The sequence below is a fragment of the Cervus elaphus genome, chromosome 11 (genome assembly GCF_910594005.1).
Source record: "Cervus elaphus chromosome 11, mCerEla1.1, whole genome shotgun sequence".
In the NCBI taxonomy this organism is placed as follows: Eukaryota; Metazoa; Chordata; class Mammalia; order Artiodactyla; family Cervidae; genus Cervus; species Cervus elaphus.
The window spans coordinates 55,310,113-55,323,172 of record NC_057825.1 but is presented as its reverse complement, the minus strand read 5'-3'; positions in this window follow the sequence as shown (position 1 = coordinate 55,323,172).

Here is a 13,060-nt window from a genome sequence, read left to right as displayed (position 1 = left end):
TTAATATGGAATCAGAACAAGGGGATTAAATTCATTTATTAGGTCATTAAGCCTTTATATACCCCTATGCTACCAACTCCACAGTGAGACTATTCCTTCCAAGGAGATTAGAATCAGCTGTTCATACTTGCTTACCTCCTCCTTCTTGTTCCTAGCATCTGTACTTTAATGGTTAAGAGTAGGGGTTTTGGAGTCAAGCCTCTGCCACTTATTAACAGTGTTGAGCAAACAACTTACCTTCTCTAAACCTCGGAGTCCTCAGACTGTAAAATTGGGATAATAATTGTACTATCATAGAATTGCATCAAGGATTAAACAAAATCACGCAAGTAAAGTCTTTAGCACAGCAGTAAAAAAAAGAACCCTTCAGTGGCTTCCAATTGTGTGAGGATAAAGAGCCAAATCCCTACCTACCCTTACAGGCCTCAGTGTGATTTAGCTGCTATTTCTTTAACCTCATTTGTGCCACTTTCCCCTCTCTGTCTTCTGCTTTGAATTTCTTTGAACTATTAACAGTTAAATTTCTTAATTGATTACGCACAGCACAAAGCAGAGCACATTTTCACTGATTTATATTTTTCACACCATCCTTTCTTCCCACAACTATTTATGAGCATTTCTGTCCAGCAGACCCAGGATTGGTGCTATGACAGTCTGGGTCTCTGCCCACCCAGAGCTCTATGTGAGGGGAGATGCCTGGCTAATTGTTCCCCATCATTCCCATCTCAGCTCAGCTGCTGTTTCCTGGATGTAGCCTTCAGCTGCCTCTTTCTGGATGAAATGTTCACCCACACAGATTTCTCACAGGGTCCTCTCTTTTCCTACATGGCACTCAGTGCTCTTTGAAATTACAGATTTGGGGATTATTTGATGAATGTCTCAACTCCCAATTAGATTTGTAAGCCCCATGACAATAAGAAGGTGGTCAGTTTTGCTCAGGCTTTATCACTGAGAGTCTGATTCACAGAAGGTGTTTAAGAATGTATATGTGAGGAGAAGGAGAGAGAGGGAGAAAGAGAAAGAGACGAAAGGATAAATAGAAGGAATGGCACAAAGAGGTGGGGAAATAAAAAACCCAGGGATCATGTAAAATCAATGAAAAGAGCTGCGGCTTTCTTTTAGTCACCAGAATTGTAATTAATAACACTGAAAGCTCTTTACTGACAGGGGAGCTCATTGCCATCCTGTTCTGAGAGTAATGAAATTTCTGATTCTATACAGTAGTGGACTTCCTGGGTGACAGTGGTGAAGAACCTGGCCGCAGTGCAGGAGGTGGAGACATGGGTTCAATCCCTGGGTTGGGTCAATCCCGTGGTGGAGAAAATGGCAACCCACTCCAGTATTCTTGCCTGGGAAATCCCATGGACAGAGGAGCCTGGCAGTCTACAGTCTATGGTGTCCCAAAGAGTTGGACACCACTGAGCATGCATGTATGCATGCATACATTAGTGTTCCAAGGCTAAAATAAACTAGGAGGAGTTGTTGCTTTATTTCATATTCAATGTGAATGAGATTTGTTGAATGTGAAATGTAAAGCACATAGAAAAATTTAATCACCTAAAGGCTCCAGATCTCAACCTCAAGAACATTAATGTAGCAGGAGTTCCACAAAAGAGTCAACACCGGTGGGTGGACAACCTGGACAGCAGGTCTTATCCATCTGCCAGTCAAGGAGAGAGTACCAGTAAGGAAGAGAAAGTATTTGCAGTGCAAGAAGCTGTTGATTTGGCAGGAAAAGAAAGGGAGATGACACTGTGTGTATCAAAAAGCAATAGCGAAGGTGCAGTGTTGAGAAGAGAGCTCCAGACTACCTTCTATGTGATAACAGGCAAAGAAGAAGGAAATCTAGGCCGGCTATCTCCAAAATGGTGCCAGTTCTTTAGGACCAAAACTCAGACATGGCCTCAGAAGCAAACTAGCTCTGCTCTGCTCATGTGCTCAGTTGCATCCAATTCTTTGAGACTCCATGGACTGCAGCCCACCAGGCTCCTCTGTCCGTGGGACTTCCCAGGCAAGAATACTGAAGTGGGTTGCTATTTCCTACTCCAGGGGATCTTCCTGACCCAGGGATCAAACACACATCTCTTGCGTGTCCTCTATTGGCTGGCAGATTCTTTACCACTGCTCCACCTGGGAAACTCTAATGGGTTCTGAAACAAATATTGGGTTGGCCAAAAAGTTCATTCAGGTTTTGCTGTAACATCTTACAGAGAAACCCAAATGAACTTTTTTGGCCAGTCCAATACTATGTGACTCCCTTCAGTGTGAGGCTTCTCGTAACCTGTTTTTGTTTCTCTGTTTTTCTCTTCTGATAATCAAATCTTTTGACAATTCTATTAAGGAGTGAGAGATGGAAAAATGCACAGGGTACAATGGAGAAGACACTGATGGAGACAATACTCTAATGAGGACAGCATCTATAATTTATTGTGACAAGCACTGTCCTAGCATCTTTTCTGTGCCTTACAATTCCGATGAGGAATTCCAATTCTGTGCCTTACAATTCCAATGAGGCAGATGCTATTTCTCTTCCTGTTTTATACATGAAAAAACTGACGTGTAACTCACCCAGGTAGTGGACTTGAGCCTGGATCTGAGCTCTGAATTCATGCTCTTTGTTACATGTCAAAGGATAGATATTTCACACTCCCTGAGGTAATTAACTTTGTCAACAAAGGTTCATCTAGTCAAGGCTATGGTTTTTCCAGTGGTCATGTATGGATGTGAGAGTTGGACTATAAAGAAAGCTGAGCACCGAAGAATTGATGCTTTTGAACTGTGGTGTTGGAGAAGACTCTTGAGAGTCCCTTGGGCTACAAGGAGATCCAACCAGTCCATCCTAAAGGAGATCAGCTCTGGATGTTCATTGGTAGGACTGATGTTGAAGCTGGAACTCCAATACTTTGGCCACCTGATGCGAAGAGCTGACTCCTCTGAAAAGACCCTGATCCTGGGAAAGATTGAGGGCAGGAGGAGAAGGGGACAACAGAGGATGAGATGGTTGGATGGCATCACTGACTCAATGGACATGGGTTTGGGTGGACTCCAGGAGTTGGTGATAGACAGGGAGGCCTGGTGTGCTGCGGTTCATGGGGTCGCAAAGAGTCAGACATGACTGAGCGACTGAACTGAACTGAGGTAATTAACCACAAAATTTGATTTGTATCCATCCATACCTATTTCTATGAACACGCCACACACACATTTTACCTGAAACATGTATTTTTTTCTTAACAATTTTCATGGCCTTTTCTCCAGGACACTATGTAAAAATAGAAATAATTTTAATTTTTTTCTCTTTTTAAAAAATTTTGGTAAAATAAACTTAGCATTTACTATTTTGGACATTTTAAAGCATGCAGTTCTTTGGAATTAAGAACATTCACACTGTTCTGTAAAATCATTCTTTTATAACAATGAAACATACTATAGTATGATTCTACCATATAATTCATTCAGCTGTTGCCTTACTGGTTGATATTCAAGTTGTTTCTCAGTTTTGCCCTATACAAAATTCTGGTGAGAGTAACATCTTTGTACATATACCTTTGTGAAGCAGTATGTTTGTTTTTGTGAAAAAATTATCTCAAAGTGGGATTGCTGAGACAAAGGATACCTATATTTTTACATGTTAGTAGTTAGAGCCAGATTACTTTCCAAGTGGCTGTCGAAACTCACATTTCTACCTTTCTAGAGAATATCTGAAAAACACCAAGGAAAAGACTGATAGATTCAACTACATAAAAATTAAAAATTACTGTACAAGTAAATTTCAAAGACAAACAATAGAAGAAAAAACATTTCAACACATATGACAGACAAAGAGTTAGCACCAATTGATAAGAAAACTACAAACAGCCATTTTGGAATGGCTAGGAAAACTGGGAAGAAGAGTATAGGTGAGTAATTCACCCAGGAGGAGATGCAGACATATGAAAAGATGTTCAACTTCATTGATAGGGAAATGGATTAATTCATTTGCATAGTGAATTTGGGACAAACAAGCCGTGTGGAGGAGGGGGAGGTAGAAGGAGGACTCTAAATAACAGGAAGCTCTGTCTCTAGCTCCCCCATTAGTTTGGTGTTTAGTGGAGCTTTCAGGGTTTATTTTGGATAGTATATCCTTATGTGGTTTTTTATTATTTTGGGGGCATTTAACTCAAAAAGAATTGAAGATATGTAGTAATTGCCCTAACAAAATCCCTTCCATATTTACTTGTTTATATAAACAAGGTTACTTAGTATTTATGTCTATAAAAATGAAAAATAGATCAGTAATGTATCCTGTACCTCCTAGCAGTAAGTAATATTCTTTAATGGATCTTAAACTAGTGTATCAATACATATACACATGTATGTTTATATATTTTTCCTTTTTTGATGGATAATTATAAAAAATTAGAATATATTAATATATATTTTGATCAGTTGTATACTGATTATTATATTAATAAATCAAACCAAAGGAAATTTTGCTAACTCTGAGAAACTTACAGTAATAATAAGCATTTTCTAATATATATATTTCATTTTATATGCATATTTTGGTACAGAATAGGTGATAAGGTGATCAATAAAAGACTTTCAAGATAAAATATAAAATATATTACATTAGTATACAATTTTTCTGAGGAAGTAGATTGGAATTCACAGAGAAAAAGGAATAATACAAATTTTTACACTGTTAAAGAAGAATTTTTTCATGTATTTTACATTTTTATTTATTAATTGTTCATTACTTTTATTTGTTTATTTACTTTTTGGTTACGCCACACAGCTTATGGGATCTTAGTACCCTGACCAGGGATTGAGCCCAGGCCCTTGGTAATGAAAAGAATGGAGTCCTAACCACTGGGCCATCAGGAAATTCTGTATTGTATGTTATTTTTAAATGAATGATTGTGGGTATTAACTCTCTATGGTATATAGGTTCCATTGGCTCTATTTACAAGTGATGGCGTATTATATTTTAAATGCCAATGTTTACAATATGCTGAAAGTTACAACCTTTCAGCCATTACTTAATGATGGAAAGAAGACTTTATATGTCTGCTTAAAAACATGCTTATAGCATATAATTTTTAAAAATTATTTTTGGAGTCAAAAGGCCACAGAAATTTAGAGAATACATACTTAGATCCATTTGATAAGAAAGGATATTCTGAGAATTCATCCTCACATTGTTTAGATATAGATTTCTCCACAACATTGTAAGTCAACCATACTTCAATTTAAAAAGAAAAGAAAGAGATTTCTCTAAGTTTGTGTAAAATTGATTGTAAAGCAGAAACGTCACATGAGCCAGGTCCAGGTAGCATATGAAGCATCAAAAGTGTGGTGACTCTCTAGTCCAAAATAGTGTGTAGATGCTGCTAATCAGATATTTTGCAGTTTCTCCAACCTTAGTGTCAGTGCCATTTTGTGCTGGAGAATTTTTTATTGTAGGGAGCTATTCTGTGCACTGTAGGGCATGTAGCACTATCCCTGGCCTCTACCGTCCAGATGCCAGTAGTGTGTGTGTGCTCAGTCACGTCAGTCATGTCTGACTCTTTATGACCCTATGGACTGTAACCCACCAGGCTCCTCTGTTCCTGGGATTCTCCAGGCAAGAATTCTGGGATGGGTTGCCATACCTTCCTCCAGGGGATCTTCCTGACCCAGGGACCAAACCTGTGTCTCCTGCATTGCAGGCAGATTTCTGTACCCACTGAGTCACCTGGGAAGCCCAGATGCAAGTAGCACCCCCTCCCCCAATTGGCAGTTGAAAATGGACTCCCCAGTTGAGAACCACTGAGCCATTGGAAACGTTGCAGGATTATGGTTGATGCTAAAGTTCTAAAGTAAAGGTCCAAATTATCTGTGCCCTGTGGCTCAGATGGTGAAGAGTCTGCCTGCAATGTGAGAGACCCGGGTTCCATCCCTGGGTTGGGAAGATTCCCCTGGAGAAGGAATGGCAACCCACTCCATTATTCTTGCCTGGAAAATCCCATGGACGGAGGAGTCTGGCGGGCTACAGTCTATGGGACCACAAAGAGTTGGACACAACCCGAGCAACTAACTCTTTCTTTCTTTCTTTTGTCTAGAAGGCAGCCTTGCTTGCATTCTCTGAGGACTGGGATGAACTTGTAAGTCCTTAAAAGTCTTCCTTGATGAAGCCCACAGCCCTGCGCAGTGGAAGGCCCTTGTCTGTGGACTACCATTGACTTGAGTCTCTAAGAATAGCCTGACAGGGGATAGTCCCATTTGGCAAGACTTTTGGACCCTGAATGTTGGAGCCACATGAGTGAGGAGGGGTGGTGAAACAGACTGGAGGCTGGCCACTGCTGTCACTGCCTAGAGGCGAAGCTGTAGGTGCCGTGGAGATGGCCTCCCAACCTGAGATCCAAGAACACCAGCCAACCACACACGTTGTGGTTTAGTCACCAAGTTGTGTCCAATTCTTTTGCAACATCATGGACTGTAGACTGCTAGGTATTTCCCAGGCAAAAATACTGAAGTGGGTTGCTATTTCCTTCTCCAGGGGATCTTCCCAACCCCAGGATCAAACTTGAGTCTCCTGCATTGGCAGGCAAGTTCTTTACCACTGAGGCACAAGGGAGGCCCTAACCATCTGGACACACAGGAAGTGCCTGTGGCGATGACTGTGTGTCTGTGGTAGTCCACCTTTATTCTAGGGCCAAGACATTCTCGTCTGTTCCACTAACTGCTCTTCTTGCAGGTGGCCCTGGACCTGGACAAGAAGTAACCGTTGCTGGACAAGTCTTTGCTCAATAAAATTGCTTAAAACCTGCAAATTCACTACTGTGTTCTAGAGCCACAGGGAAATGCCAGCTCCCTGCAGCTCAGTGGTTGATAACCTTTTTTGTAGGCCTGCAGAACACTGGGGATCTCTCCGTAGAAACGTGCAGCATATATACACACACACAGTTCTGTACATAATTTCTGAAGCTCAATCGTATATTAAAAGTTAAGAATCCTTTAAAATATCTCATGAATTTAAATTCATGTTCCCTAGTATCCTGCAGACCCACCTCTAGCAACCTAGTCTAAAGAAATATTAGCATTTGATGTGCACGTATGTTGTGTGTTTATAACAGCATTTTTATAATAGCAAAAGAAATAGCATATAGAAAGAGCTTAAATGGATGCTAGCAGGGAGATTGAAATATTGTTCATTCATTCATTCATTCATAATAGAATACTACACAGCTATTAAAAGGACTGAGGTAGAACTATAAGTACAGATTGAAAATAGATCTGTGATATTCTTCTGTATAGAAAAAGCATGTTGAGGAAATTCCCTGGTGGTCAAGGAATCAGGACTTTCACTGGGACTGGGGGCAGTATCCAGGGTGTGTGTGTGTGTGTGTGTGTGTGTGTGTTTGTGCGTGGTTTGGGGATGGGGAGGAAAGGAGAGAAAAAGATTTGGGAGGAGTGAGAAGTCTATTTTGGACAGTATTTTGTAAAGTTTGTATATTTAAAAAAATTTAAATTCAGTGGTAGCTGAATTTGCAGTAGCTTTCACTGTCACATTAGAGGTTCAGTGCTTGGTCAGGCTTGAGATCCCTCAAGCCGAGCAAGGAGGACAAACAGACAAACATGTTGAAACAATATAGAGTATCATCTTGTCTTTGTAAAAATTACTGCACATGTGTAAATACAAATGTGTGTGTGTGTATATATATATATATATATATATACATAAATAATATTTTTGGTTTCATAGACTATATTCTGGGAGTCTAAGCACCAAAATTTATAGCAGCTATTTCTGTGGGGTGAGATTTACTCTTTTCCTGTATTCACTCCTGTGTTGTTTGAAGTTGTAAAAACTTTCAAGAATTATTTCTATAAGTTGAAAAAAAAATATTAACAGCAACGAACAGAAATGAGTTATCTCTAGGGTGTGGAGTATGGTGGATGAACCTGCTTCCGTCTTGTCAGGCCCCCAGGCTGAGTAGTCATTTTGTATGGCACAGATCCCATGGGAAGGTTCCAGATACCAGACAACCTGCTTCTGAGGTGTCAGTGCCACTGCAGAGCCCTCTGTGAAAAGGACAGGCCCCTTCATGCTCCATTAATTTATTCTTTGAAGTATATTTGTCCCTAGGGAGACCACTGAATTTAAATTTTTTTAGATATACAAACTTTACAAAATACTGTCCAAAATAGATTTCTCTCCCCTCCCCAATCTTTTTCTCTCCCTTTCTCCTCAACACCCCCTCCAACCTCACACACACATACACACACACACACACACACATCCTGGATACTGCCCACAGTCCCAGGTTAAGTTACAGTGTTCTGATATCCTATTCCAGAGATACTACCCTAGGCATTCTTTTGGATTGAGAATTAAGATTTTTTTTAACTTGGAGACTGGACTGAATTCATGGTTTCTGGACTCTGGCTAGGCCTTATGAAACACTTCTCACTAACTACCCCGGGAATAGCCTTGCAAACGTGGCCTGGTATGTACAGACTCTGCCCTCTCCTTGGACTTTTGCCCATGCCAGGCCCGTTGCTGCCACCAATGACACTGCCAGGCTCTGACCATCTCCCCTTGGCCTCTAGCCATACTTCCATCCCAACATTCCCTCAGAAACACTTGGGAGCACAGTGAAGGCAGTGTGTATTAGCCTCTTGTGTAATACTCATTTTATTCTAAACAATCTTGGACTGCAAGGAGATCAAACCTGTCAATCCTAAAATAAATCAATTCTGAATATTCATTGGAAGGACTGATGCTGAAGCTGAAACTCCAGTACTTTGGCCACCTGATGCAAAGAGTTGACTTTTTGAAAAAGATCCTGATACTGGGGAAGATTGAAGGCAAAAAGAGAAGGAGATGGCAGAGGATGAGATGATTAGATAGCATCCGCAACTCAATGGACATGAATTTGAGCAAATTCTGGGAGACAGTGAGGGACAGGGAAGCCTGGAGTGCTACAGCCCGTGGGGGTCACAAAGAGTCAGACACAACTTAGCAACTGAACAACAAGAAGCAGCCAAATCATCAAAGATAGTTTCTAATAGTACATGGACCCTATGTAGGTTTTACTTTGGGGAGCTGAACATGGATACAGCTATCCCTTCTTCACAGTCATTTTTTAGGAGATATATATATATAACACATTAAAGAAAATTTGGAGGAATAGGATGGAGAGTCCAGTAATAAACTCATACATCTATGGTAAATTGATTTTCGACAAAGGTACCAAGATCATTCAATGGGGAAAGAATAGTCTTTTCAAAAAACACTGCAGGGACAGCTGGAGAGCCACATGCAAAAGAATGAAATTGGGCCCCAACCTCACACCATATACAAAAAATTAACTCAAAATAGATCAAAGATGTCATTATGTAAGAGCTAAGTCTACAACCACTCCTAAAAGAAAACATAGGAGTAAATCTACGTCGTCTTTAACCAGGCAATAGTTTCTTAGATATGACACCAAAACCCCAAGCAACCAAAGTAAAAAATAGATAAATCAGACTTCATCAAAATCAAAATTTTTTCTGCATTAAAAGAAACTTGTCAATGAAGTGAAAAGACAACCCACAGAATGGGAGAATATATTTACAAGTTGTATATCTGACAAGAGTCTAATAACCAGGATATACAAAGAACTCTTACAACTCAACAATAAAGACAAGAAGTCTAATTTTTAAATGTATATAGACATTTCTCCAAATGAAAATATGGTCTAAATCATTAGTCATTAGAGAAATGCAAATCAAAACAATGAGATACCAATTCATACTCACTAGCAAAGCTACAATAAAAGATGCAGATAATAACAAGTGTTGAGAAGGATGTGGAGAAATTGGAACACCCCATTATATGGAACATATATTACTGGTGAAAATGTAAAATGGTGCAGATGCTATGGAAAATGTTTGGTAGTTTCTCAGAAAGCTGAACGTAGAATGACCATGTAACTCAGCAATTCCACTCCTAGATATATACCCAAGAGAGTTGAAACATATGTTCACACAAAAACTTATACACAAATGTTCATACAAGTTTTTTCCTAATAGCCAAAAGGTGGAAACAAACCATTTTGTATCAATAATAAACAGAATGTGATCTATCCATACAATGGAATATTATTTGACCATAAAAAAAGAATGAAATACTGATACATACTTGAGTGTGGACAAACCTTGATAACATTATGCTAAGTGAAAGAAGCCAGTCACAAAGGATCACGTATTATGATTCTATTTATATTAAATGTTCGGCATAGGAAAAATCTGTAGATTCAGAAAGTAGATTAATGGTGTCTAGAGACAGAGGAAAAGGAAATGGAAATGATTTGCTAATAGATATGGAGCTTCTTTTGGGGGTGATGATTGCACAAGAACTAGGGAGTGGTCAGTCGATCAAGCATCAGTGGACAGGAAGCTCCAAGAGTATATCCTAACGTAAACTTTCTGGAACGACCCCACTGTCATCTTTGATTGGTTGAGGCTCCTGTTTGGGCAAAATTGAAATTCATGGAATTCTATCAATCTGTTATCATCTCCGGGAGAGACAGTGGTTCATATACCCAGACTCATAAACTTAACCAGCAAATAGGCAGAGGATATGAATCTACAAAAAGAAATAGCGAATAGACATGTATTTGGATTTCCCAAGTGGTGCTTGTGGTGCTCATAAAGAACCTGCCTGCCTGTGCAGGAGACAAAGAGATGCAGGTTCGATATCAGGGTCAGAAAGATCCCTTGGAGGAGGACATGGCAATCCACTCCAGTATTCTTGCCTGGAGAATCTCATGGACAGAGGAGCCTGACGGTCTACAGTCCATAGAGTTGCAAAACACTGGACACAGCTGAAGCAACTTAACCTAGCCTAGCCTAGACATGTATTCAGCCTCACTCATAGTTAAAGAAATGCATCATACAGCAATGAGATTGGCAAACAAAAGTCTAGTAATGCCAAGTGTTCACAAGCTTATGGGCAAACAGGCATCCTCATACACTATTCCTGGGAGTATAAACAGATTCAACTCTCCTGGAGGGCAATTTAGCAACGTCTGCAACATTTTGAATGCTTATTCTCAGTGACTTAGCAATTCTACTGTAGAAATTTGCCTTTGGGATATACTGGCAAAATTATGCCAAAATCATGCACAAGTATGTTCACAGCCGCATTGTCAGTAGTAACAAAAATTGGAACATACCTAGACATCCATCAACAAGGGACCAGTTAAATACACCCATGTAATGGAAAAGTATGCACTCTTAAAAACATGAGATAGAACTGTATATGCTGATATAGAAGGATCTAAATGTGTTTTGTTTTTTAAAAAAAATAAACCAATGTGCACAACCATGTGATCTCCTTTGTGTTAAATTGAAAAATAGATCTACATAGACTTTTTCTTTCAGGAACGGTGCATAAGAAATGGTAACTTTTGGAAGGTGGTTTAGGGGTCGGCAGGAGGAAAGATAACTTTTATCTTTTATCTGATGCTTTTCTATACTATTTTTTTTAATGTCATGTGAATGTAAGATTTTTTAAAAAATAAGTATTTTAAAAGCAGACAAGGAACATGAAGGGATAAATGAGAGAGAGAAGAAGGATCCCTTTGGTGGGAGTTTATGGTTTTTCCTGACACAGGGCAAACTTGTTTTCTCTGTATTGGTGAAAACATTGTGACCCATCATTGGGGTTTTAGGAAGACCTCCAGGGCAGTAAGCTGGAGGGTGGAGGGGAGTTATGGCCAGAGTCAGGGGGACTGGTCAAAAGAGTGGGGTTCAAATTGAGGAGGTGATGGTGGAGGCGGAAAGACAGCTTCAAATAGGAGAGTTGTTAAAAAGGAAAGCTGATAGTCTATATTAAAAAAATATTTATTTATTTGACTGACGGGTCTTAGTTGTGGCGCTCAGGATCTTTGTTGCGTCTTGCGGGATCTTTTGTTCAGGCACCAGACACTCCAGTTGCTGGCTCGTGGGCTTAGCTGCTCTGTGGCACGTGGAATCTTAGTTCCCCGACCAGGGATCAAACCCCTGTCCCCTGCATTGGCAGGCAGATTCTTAACAAGTGGACCACCAAGGATGTCCTTGGCTGATTTTTTTTAAGCTGATCCTTCACCAGTGCCAACTGCCTTGCTTTTGCCACATCTGCCCAGCAACATCCCAACCCTGGGTTTTCCGTTTATGGTCCAGAAAAGGCCACCCACCAGTGAGAACGTGCCACTCCAGGATCATGGTTCATAGCTCTGCGGGCTTCTTCCTGTACCATCCATCGATTTATTTCTACCTATCCTGGGTTGGCTCTGGCTCTCATTCCCCAGTTATTCCAAATTTTCACCATGTTCACTTCTCACACTTCACTCCCACTCTCATCTATGTGGCCTCTCTTGCGTTCCTACTTGAGGGAACAAACGAGGTGCTCAGGGTTGAGTGCCTTTAACATCTCAGCCCTCTCTCTATAAGTGTATCTAAAACAAGGTTTACCTTCTTTCCCTAGTATTCAGTCTTAGAGAATGATGTTCAGCTCTTGTTTAGTTCTTGAGTCCCCCCAGGACATTTCACTGCCCGTATTCCATCCCTGAGCCTCAGCTACTTGCTCCTTCTTCTGTGTGTATGGCTGTAACAAACATTGTTTATTTCAGTATCATGACATTTACCTTGCTGAAAAAAGTTATCTCCCTCTGTCTCCTCCAATTAGCTTGATCCTGTTCATGATACTCTTCCCCCTGTGCTGTGCTCAGCTGCTTAGTCATTTCTGACTGTTTGCTACACTGTGGACTGTAGCCCGCCAGGCTCCACTGTTCATGGGATTCTCCAGGCAAGAATAGTTGACTGGGTTGCCATTTCCTCCTTCAGGAGATCTTTCCAACCCAGGGATCTAACCCAAGTCTCTCAGGTCTCCTACAGTGGCAGGTGGATTCTTTACCACTAGTGCCGCCTGGGAAGCCTGATTTTTTTCCCCCTTAACATTGTATTAATATATAACATCCAAGCAGAAAAATGCACATATTCTAAATGTATAGCTCACAGAATTTCCACAAACTGAATACATTTATGCAATCAGTCCCCAGGTGAAGAA